Source organism: Nicotiana sylvestris, chromosome 2, assembly GCF_000393655.2.
Source record: "Nicotiana sylvestris chromosome 2, ASM39365v2, whole genome shotgun sequence".
Lineage (NCBI taxonomy): Eukaryota > Viridiplantae > Streptophyta > Magnoliopsida > Solanales > Solanaceae > Nicotiana > Nicotiana sylvestris.
This window is the reverse complement of record NC_091058.1, coordinates 79,949,237-79,958,002: the sequence shown is the minus strand read 5'-3', so window position 1 is coordinate 79,958,002 and position 8,766 is coordinate 79,949,237. Positions and strand designations below refer to the sequence as shown.

At 32.8% G+C, this 8,766-nt stretch overlaps 1 long non-coding RNA gene across 2 annotated transcripts; it reads right to left on the bottom strand.

Annotated features, from left to right (window-relative positions):
* Positions 1-235: 235 nt before the first annotated feature.
* Positions 236-3,604, bottom strand: LOC104237204 (uncharacterized). Of its 2 annotated transcripts, none has more exons than XR_011405358.1 (3): positions 3,530-3,604; positions 1,713-1,977; positions 236-498 (listed from the first exon to the last, which is right to left on the bottom strand). It is a non-coding gene; the product is annotated as an uncharacterized lncRNA (long non-coding RNA). The 2 variants fall into 2 exon arrangements; XR_011405359.1 differs by lacking the exon at positions 3,530-3,604 and adding an exon at positions 3,330-3,523.
* Between the last annotated feature and the right edge of the window lie 5,162 nt (positions 3,605-8,766).

Below are 8,766 nucleotides of genomic sequence, written 5' to 3'. Positions count from 1 at the left end.
AATAGTCGCCACAAAAGGGATCATACCATTAGTAATTATGTTTAGTAGCAATATTGGTCGCCACAAATACTAATTTTTAGTGACAAAATTGGTCGCCCCTAAAACCTATTTTTCCAACTGATTCTACTTCTTAAAAATTATTAAGCTGCAACAATATTTTAAACTAATATTACACAAATTTATTAGAGCAATTCATTAATATTAAAAAGACAATTAAAAGTTCTATCAAACAAAATGATCAAGGAACAATTTATTAAAAATTCATAATAAATAGGAATTCTATACATATGAAATGCCAAAAAAAAAAAAAAAAGCCAACACAATTCAAATGTCTTCGAGCTCGTCCTTGGCTAGTTTCATTTCCTTTTGAAGAATATGACCTTAGAATGCAGCCACAAACTTTCATAAGAAGATAATATTGGCTGCCCACCAAGTGTGGCTCCTTTTGTACAGTTTCATAGGAAGGCTCATTATTATCTTCAGCGTATTTGTTACTACCTACAAAAGAAATTCAGGGTGATTTGTTAGAAATTTAGATACCATGAAATGAAATGATGTAATCATGCCAATGCGTTTTTAAATATTACGATAATAATGATGACTAAAATTATCTTCTTTCATGTGTAAGTGCTAAATATTAAAACTAATCAACACATATTAACAACAGATGGAAAATATAAGGAAGTAAAACTTTCTCTACTGATTATCTATTAATCGTATTCTCTATAAAAGAACAAACTTCCTAAATACCATATCATACTGCACATTGATGGAAGTATGGTTTGAAAATATTAAGATTTGAAATAATTCCTGAGTTAATGGTATAAAACATGAGTCATGTTTCATATTTCCAGATTGTCCTAATTTTCACTATGTTCTCTCTCTGTTTCTCATAAAAGGTGCTCTTCCAACTATAATTTACTAATTTTAAAATGAAACTACTAGATGGTGAACAACAAAGTGAACTCCCACATGCTAAAAGGTGAACAGACATTCAGGCAACGTGCAGATTCTTTGTTCATTTTCAGAAACAAGTGTTAAAAATTGACTACATAAATGAGCTACCAAGGAGTCGTGAGTCGTGACTAAGCCTAGTTGCAAAGTGTAAGTATCACTAAGTGGTCTTCTTACTAAAAAGACCACTAAGTCACTAAGTCGTGACTTTGGTGTCTCACTGATCACACAAAGTCAGAAGCTGTGGAAGGGAAAATGCATGGCCAACAATCTGGAACAAGAAGTGATAACTGACTAGGCATACACATCACATAACCAGTCAATAGATGCAGTGTAATTCCTCTGGTACTACTTATGAGGCCTACAACTGTGACTCTATAAATAGCATTATGTGATCCATAATGTTCCCGCAATTAGCACTTCTGATCAAGTGATACAATTGCTCATTTCTAATTGGTTTCTAAACAAGAAGATCCTCAGGTATTAAAAGGTTTAACAACGACAAACTTAATCCGGGAAACTTGCAAGTGTCTTAAATCACTTCTTACACATATGCCTATGGCTTCATTGCATCATTCTAGTCTTCTAAGAAACTTAATTTAACCACAGAGAATCAAAAGGTGCGGGTATCCTGATATACGGAAGCTGCTAGAGATGGAGGCTAAGATGAGCATGGAAAGATCTCTAATAGCCCAACTGTATGCCAAATGCAAAGAGGCAAAAGCTGTAACATTACTTGATTCATGATCGCACTTTACCTTTGAAGAAACAATTCTTCGATCATAGGAAAAGCATGTCTTGTGTAATGGCATAAGATAAGTGCCAACACTCTTGATGTTATCAATTATGAGATACGTGCTTCAATGTTAAAAAGGAGAGGCAGCACCAAACAACCAAATTGTTTTAATTTGTGATGTGGCATTGAAGCTGGCATATGGAAGCATCCCACCTAAGGAAGAGGAATCACGCATATCCTTCAACAGATCAGGTGGAATCTGATACATTGACTGAAAGAAGTCGTGGCTGAAAGAAAAACTTACATATGATTCGGACATTGAAAAGTATGAATATTTAACAGCCTTAAAATACAAGGAGCCAAAACAATATTTACAACGAAGAAGCTATGCACACAGCAAGATAGACACAGAGATGCAACTTCAAAGATAAAACCAGAGAACCTCTAATATACTCAAATTTATGAAGGCCACCATCTTCACAAGTAAGATGATCCGTCATCCAACCCAGTTTACTGATACCATGGAAATTCAAGCACGAGGTTGGTTCACATTTATTCTGTCAGTAACTGGAAGGTCCCTAAGAAGAGAAAAAAAAGAGCCCCTAAAGAAAGCACAGGATGTGAGCAGGATATCAGTATCAAAAGTGATGAGATACCCGGTGATTTCTATAAAGGAGTGGAAATCCAAAATCGAAATCATATTACTAACTGGAAAAGTGCAAGTGAAATACATATTGATATATGAAACACTTCAACATTGAGTAGGTACTAGAGCCACAAAGCCGCTTAGAACGGTAAAAGGAAAGACAACAGGGTGGAGACAATCCTCTAGCTCGAACTAATAATTTTTACTCGTTTATAAAATCAAAAGTACACCAAGATGAGCAGCTCACAGGATTGGACTAAAAGAAAAGCTAAACCAATCAGATAAGTTGATTGCATGTCATATAGGACAGTGTTCTTTTGATAGATAAGTAAGAAAATCAACATGCCACACAGACAGTAGTATGACATCCTTTCATAGATTTAAACAAATGATTATCGAAAAAGAATTGGAGTCTTGCACAGGTGTATGGAAAGTGTCGCATGAAGGTATCTCGAGGATACTGAAATGAGTGGTGCATTCTCTAGCCTGATATTTGCTGCCCTTACAGCTACAATCTTCTTCAATTTCGAGTTGTACTGCTAAATATATACAATATGTTCTGCATTGTTTGTCTCGCCACATTAATATTAAGGATATAAATAATGTTCTGCATTATGTCCTGTCTTCGTCTTACCCATATAGATTACACTCTATTCAAAGAGGAAAACAGAACGGAGTACTTCAATTTTTCATATTGCTTCTACTCTTTCTTCCTCCCAAAACCAATCAAAGAACCAAATACCAAGAAAAAAGATACAAGGTCAAAAAGAAAAACACAAGCATGTGTACAGCGAGAGCGGAAGAGAAGCAAAATCAAGAATTGAAATAAACAAAAGAAAAGCAGAACAAAGAATTGATAGAAATAAAAATGTAAGGAGACAACTAATTAGATGTAGTAACAATACATACACAATTAAGTGGCTAAATAAAATTCATCATTAAAAGCAGAACATAAATGATAACCATGAGAACAAGGACTAGTTTTGACTTAACCTCAACAAAGGAAATTTTCTCAAATTGAAGAAAAGTGGCACTGATCGCGGCCGGCCACTTGTTCTATAAGCAGAAATGAACAGAGCCAAAAACATCAAGGGCAACAAAGCGATAGTTGTTTAGAGAGCCAAAAAGTTTGACAAAATGCAGAAACGGTGTAATAACGAAACCTAAGTTAGAAAGGAGTGACTTCAGCTTACCTCGATGCAACAATATCTGCGAGAATCAACGAAACCCTAGAAATAAAGTCAGCAAGAACTCTACTATTATCAAACTTTTTCAATATATGAGTATTTATATTTAAAAGTGTATAAATATATAAAATTATTTTAAGTACTTATTTAGCAATATTAAGGGAAAAAAGTACATGAACTTATTTCAACTAATAGTAAAATTTATATATAAATAAAAATAACGGAAAAAGATTTAAAATGCCCCTAAAGTATTGAAAAAGGTTTAAAAATACCCTTCATCCATCTATTGGGCTAAATATACTCCTTCATTTACCTTTTTGGTTCACTTATGCCCTTTGACCGTTAGGTCAATGCTGAATTAAAAATATTTATTATTATTTTTGTAAAACTTTAAAAAAATATTTTACAAAATATGTTTGTTTTTTTAAAACTATTGCACCAGTAGTCCACTAATTTAGTAAAGTCTTCTTCTTTTTTCAGTTTTTACAAAAAACAATTCAGTTTTAATTTAAAAAATATTTTTTTTTCTTTTTTTTCCAATGTTTAAAGCATTTTTTGTAAAAATTGGAAAAAAAATGTAAAAACACGAAAAAAAATTATTTTTAATAAAATATTTTCTTTTTTTAAAAGCTGAAAAAATATTTTCATTTTTGAAAATTATTTTTTTTCAGTTTTTTTTTAAAAAATGAAAATATTTTTTCTTTAAACAAAACTGAAAAACGAAAATAAAATGAAATGCTTTAAAAAACTGAAAATATATTTTTTTCTTCAAAAATTAAAATATTTTATTAAAAACATTTTTTTCTGTTTTTACAAAAAAAAAACAGTTTTTACAAAAAAAATGCTTTAAAAACTAAAAAAAAATGTAAAAAAATATTTTTTTGTAAAAACTGGAAAAAAAATAAGAAGACTTTACTAAATTAGTGGACTATTGGTGCATTAGTTTAAAAAAACAAAAATATTTTGTTTTAAATTTTTTTTTACAAAAAGAATAATAATTATTTTTAATTTAGCATTGACCTAACGGTCAAAGGGCATAAGTGAACAAAAAAAATGGATGGAGAGGTATTTTTAGCCCAATAGGTGAATAAAGGGTATTTTAAAACCTTTTCCATATAGTTTAGGGCCATTTTGAACCTTTTTCCATAAAAATAATAATCAATATCAAAATAAAATAATTTGTGGCGACATAAATAAGGTGCCACAAATACTCCACTTTTAGGAGCGATAATGTCGCCACAACAATGTCTTTAGCAGCGACTTTTTTAAGGTCGCGACAATACATTTCCAGCCATATTTTATTGTAAAAAACTAGTACATTTCTGTAGCGACCTACACATAGTCGCCACTATATATGCTATTTTCTGTAGAGACTGCAAGAGTCGTCGCTAAAAATATCACTTTTGAGTCGCCACAAAAACCTTACTTTTTGTGGCAACTATATGTGTCGCCGCAAAAAGTCCGTCACAAAAAATTATATTTCTTGTAGTGAAACCTCTTGACATTGTCTCTTCGTTATGATTTTGTTCCAAGAGGTTAGAGGTCAAACCTCAACGAGCACATTGAGAGCCTCTGTAGTTAAAAATTGTGATGAAGTAGAATTAAACTCAGGACCTTTTCTAACTTAAAACTCAACAAACCCAGCAAACTAGTGCCATTTTTTTTTTGTCTAGAAGTAGGATAATTAATATTAATATTTTTTTCTTCTACAAATTTCGATATCGCTTATAAAAATGTCGTGTACGCTGCTGTAAACAACAACAATATACCCAGTATTATCCCACAATATGGGGTATGGGGAAGGTAGTGTGTACACAGACCTTTGGGGTATGGGGAAGGTAGTGTGTACACAGACCTTACCTCTACCTTGCGAGGATAGAGAGGTTGTTTCCAATAGACCCTCGGCTCAGGAAAGCATAAGCACCACATTAATGAAAATATAGACAAAGCCCAAAAGCCATATAAAAAGCAGAATAAAGAGAACAAGATAGTAAGGTGATCACAATGAAAGAAAACAACCGTTAGTAAAAATCTACTACCAACAAAAAACGAGACTACGTTGGTATAGTTAATGGAAACAAGTTAATATAAAACTACTCCTCATGCTCTGAGAAGATCTAACCTTGCTTAATGGGATAGTTAATGGAAACCCATGACCTCAAATTTAATTTGTGAATACGTTGCTTAGCGGCTGGCTCTGTTTTAAAAGGTAGAGTTGGGGCTCGTCCGAGGCTCGCCCTAGGACGGAGCATTTATAAAAGGCCCCTGGGTTTAGGTGTAGGGCTTAGTTCCGTGAGACTTATACTTTGGTCGTAGCCCAACGCCTAGCGTACTAGACTTGTCTAATAGAACTTTATGCAATTGTGTGTAACTAACCTTGTAAATTCTCAAATTTTCTTAATAAATCATTAACTATTCAAAATTACTTTTTTCTTAATCATAAATCATTAAGTTGAGAGTATTTTATATCATAATTAAAATAAAATTTATTGCATGTTATCCACTAAGACTACTATGATAGTAAATTTTAAATAATTTTTTTGTTTAAAAGTATTTATTTATTATGCAACAATTAAATCTCAAAAAATCAACTATGTGACTCAAATCATAATATTGGTTTCAATAAAATGTTAGCATCGATCAAAATGAGCACCAAAGTATATTCAAGGAACCTGATTAACAACCAGCATATCACAAAGTATATTACAAATACTGTTTCTAAGAAAATTTAACAGAGTGATGAATCTAAAAAAAATCTAAGGTACACATTTGCATACATATTCTTAAGTCTCCTCTAAAATTGTAATTCAAAGAAGCTACAAACAAAAAAAGGGTGGTAAAGCTTGAAATACATTTGCCCATAAGATGTTTCTGTTGAGTTTTTGTTTAAGATGAAATAGTCTTAAAATTAGAGTGAATGGGAAAGTATGTGAATTCCTCCTTCGGATCCCATATCAGTGGCACCGTAATGCTTGTACTATAAAAATTTGACAACGTGATTAAAATAAGGCAAGATACGATGACATCAGAAATAGGTTAAAGCTTCTTATTTAGTGAATTGGTGATATCCTCAAATGAGCATTTGGTGACAATAGCTTGCTCAAACAGCTGCCAATTCCCCTAATGTAGTGAGCCTCAAGTCCATTACCTACAGAAATACATTCCTGTTCATTATAAGTATTGCCATAATAACTTAAAATTTTCAGAAATTCAAGAGTCTTAAAGACGACTTGGAAACATCTGACGGAAAAAGGTCATCATCAGCCTAGAAGAGAAATAGGTAATTGTGTTAGCTTTAAATCCTATATAAGAAATAATAAATGAGAATCAAAAAAGATGATTCAAGGAGAAGATGTTGAGTTATGGCAAGTGAGTGATTAATTAATATGCTGTGCTTATTAAATATTTGAGATTTAAGCTATAATTTGTACAATTAAGTTTTGACGTTAAGTCGCAGGACTTGCGGTAGTAGTCGACTTCAAAAAGAGATAAAAATTTATCAATGGCATCTGCATCTGGTAAAGTATTCACCTTATTTAAGATGTTCATATAAGTGCTCATTCACGTCTTCATTTTGTTGTCTAGCTATAATATATTTGAACTCTTATCCCACATATTGTTACTCTGGTTGTTATCACATGGCAAGAAGGTGTATGCTTTGATAGTGAACCACATGCTAATCTTTAAGTTCTATATGCAACTGACTTTCTAAACAACTCCCAATGTAAACTAACAATGGCAAGCATACAACCTCAAACACTCAAGTTCAACTTTCTTCAAATGTTTGTGAGATTTCTGTATGCTTCCTGGATAGTATTATCTTATATCTGACTGTTACTCATTTTTTCTGATTTGGATAGTTGTGTCAGCTTTTAAAACTTTATCTCCCAATTTGTGCGACATATTTTAGAGGTTTGAGATCAAACTTCTGATTCTAATGAAAATGGCGATAACTATGTTACATGCTTGTGCTCATAGCTAGAAGACTGTTTCAAGAGAGGTTAAGTCAATCTCTAAAGTTCTCACCTTCTTGCCCATGGCTTCAATGCTATTAGATAAATGTGTTTTTTTTTTCATTTTTACCATGCTTCGATCCAACAACAATACATCTCTTTCAATACATCATTCCTTGAACCATGTGTAAGTTGTAGAACTCCTGTGTAAAAAAGGAAAAGAAATAAAAAAAAAAAATTATTTAGTTGCTTTAGGCATATTATCGAGCACCTTAGCTACATTAGTATGCAAAGTGCCACAGTGAAGTATGCACCAATGCAGAGAATTTTCATAAGATGCATTTGAACAAATAATCATATGCATGTACTTTGAGCACTTAATTTTTGACCATGTTTGAATTTATTCTCACTTTTCTCCACTCACTCCCCACTTTCCCCACTCATGTTCCCCACTCTCCCCACTTTCTCCACTCATATTCCCCACTCTCCCCAAAAATATTTCCTCCACCCACTCTTCATCATTCTCTCTGCATATAAAACACACATTAGACCTCACTTCTAAAGACAGAGATAGCAGCGGCGCACGTAGAGATAGAAAAATCAGGAGCTCCTAGACTTGGACCCCTGAAGAAACGGCGCATCCGAGGCTTGAGCTACTGCTCGATGCTTTCTTCTTCTCCATTTTCGTTCCTACTCTCCTACACACTCTCCCTCATACACTAACAAACACCTAGAGATCAACTGAAAAGCATTTTTTAAAGAATTCAAAGAAAAAGTGTTCTGGGTTTTAAAGCAAAAGGTTCAAAAGCCAAAGCAAGGCTATAAAAGAAATGTTTTCCTTCTCAACTAGTTCAAAAATTGAAGTTGATATCTCTGGGTGTTCAAACTGAGGATGGAAATCATGGTGTTTCTGCTGTTGCCGAGGAATTGACCGAGCTCTCACTGTCGCAATTGTTTTCGGCTTTTCATTTAGCCTGTTTCAGTCATTTTGTTGTTGTTTGATTAGATAAGTTTGAAACCCCTTGTATTCTGTTTTCATTTTAATGATTAAAATTGTTGGTCCCTCGATTTATTCATGTGAATCTGTTTCATGACTTGGAATTCTGTTGTTGTAGTATGTCATTACCCTGTAAATCTTTTAAAAAAAATCAAAAAGGATGTTAGCTACTGGAATTATTTTTTATTTTTGTTGCTGGAATTGTTAAAAGATCTGTCCAGATTTGGGATTCTACATCTATTTTGGAATATATTTGTTGTTTCAATTAATGAGAGCTTGTTAGTTTGGTAGTT